Raw genomic sequence first — 1,894 nt, forward strand, 5'->3', positions numbered from 1 at the left:
CCATTGACTGTGCGTCAAGCCGTGTCCGCTGAATTACAACGTCTTCTAGACGCAGGGATTATTGAACGCGCTGAAGCGCCAGAGTGGGTTTCACCAATTGTAGTTGCATGGAAAAAGACTGGTAAAAATCCGCATATGTGTTGATTTAAGAAAACCCAATGAAGCTGTTATTGAGGACAAATTTCCTCTTCCTTCAATTGAAGAAATGTTAAGCGAGATGAAAGGCGCGACATATTTTTCTAAGCTCGATCTTAAATCAGCTTATTACCAACTGGAATTAGATTCCGACAGTCGCGGCCTTACATCATTTATTACACATGATGGTGTTTTCCGATTTCGTACAGTTTGTTTTGGTTTATCTTCAGCCCCGTCATGTTTCCAAAAAATGATGTCGACTGTATTAGCAGGAATTCCAAACGTACAATGTTTTATCGATGATATTATTATTTACGGACGCGACAAAGCCGCGCATGATAAAACATTATTTTCAGTGCTTACCCGTTTGAATGAACGTGGTATGACGCTAAATGACAAATGTGAGTTCGGGATACCTTCAATGAAAGTATTAGGTCATGTTATCGATGACAAAGGTATTCACCCTAGTGACGAATTAGTCCATGGAATTGCTAAAGCTGCAATACCCCAGACTAATCTCCAACTTAAGTCATTTCTAGGACTCGCAGGTTTTTATGCTAGGTTTGTGCCAAATTTTTCAGCAAAAGTAAGCGCATTGCGAGAGGTACAATCCATTGAACCATTTATATGGACAGACAAAGCAAATTCCGCGTTTCAGGATATTAAATCCGATATTATTAATAGCCCTGGTCTTGCTCTATTCGACCCTGATCTCCAAGTTTTTGTCACAACTGATGCGAGTGGTTATGGGTTAGGAGTGGTACTTACACAGGTAAAGAGTGACGGCTCGGAAGTCACAGTTGCTTGCGCGTCTCGAACATTAACTGCACCCGAACAAAATTTCTCAGTCGGAGAACGCGAAGCACTTGCTTGTGTTTGGGCTATAGAAAAATGGCATACTTATTTATGGGGGAGACATTTTACCCTTCGTACTGATCATCAGGCATTGGTTACATTACTTTCTTCAAAAGGTACAGGTCGTAGACCAATGCGAATCGCAAGATGGAACGCTCGGTTACTACATTACAATTATACGGTTAAGTACAAACCAGGCGTTCAGAACAGAATTGCCGATTCCCTTTTGAGGTTACCTATTCCTACATTCGATTCCGCGATAAATGAAGATGACAGTGATGCAGTTTGTCAAGTTGTTCTAAACGATACTTATAGCGCTATCACACGCATTGAATTAGAACAGGCTACAAATAATGATGACGTATGCATGCAGCTTAAAGAATACATACATAATGGGTGGCCGAATGATAAAAAGCATATTCCAGAAATCATTAAGCCCTATTCCCGTATTAGAGATGAGTTCTTGATTCATAATGATATTATTTTTCGTGGTCAACGCGTGATAATACCAGCAGCACTTACCTCCAAATTAGTTAATCTGGCCCATGAAAATCATCAAGGTATTGTGCGAACCAAGCAAATATTAAGAGATCTTTACTGGTGGCCTAAAATGGACGTACACGTAACGGACACAATTACTAATTGTTTAACTTGCCAAATTGCTGACAAGTCTGCGAAAACACGAGTGGCTCCTATGCAGCCGGTACAATTGCCAGAACGTCCATGGCAAAAGCTCGGGATTGATTTCGTAGGTCCAAATTATTCTGCACCTGCGAAAGAGCGTTACATTATCTCATTAATCGATTACCGAAGTAAATGGCCAGAAGTTGCGTTTTGCCCAAATATTACAGCCAAAACTGTAATTTATTTTTTGACTAAGGTATTCAGTCGTGAAGGTTATCCT

General features: G+C 40.4%; 1 protein-coding gene across 1 annotated transcript in view; it reads right to left on the reverse strand.

Annotated features, from left to right (window-relative positions):
• Window positions 1-1,894, reverse strand: part of LOC117121407 — a 10,331-nt gene that overhangs the window by 5,954 nt on the left and 2,483 nt on the right. The window lies entirely within an intron of this gene.

The sequence above is a fragment of the Anneissia japonica genome, unplaced genomic scaffold, assembly GCF_011630105.1.
Source record: "Anneissia japonica isolate Jap-2015-1 unplaced genomic scaffold, ASM1163010v1 scaffold287842_len214950_cov117, whole genome shotgun sequence".
Taxonomy (NCBI): domain Eukaryota; kingdom Metazoa; phylum Echinodermata; class Crinoidea; order Comatulida; family Comatulidae; genus Anneissia; species Anneissia japonica.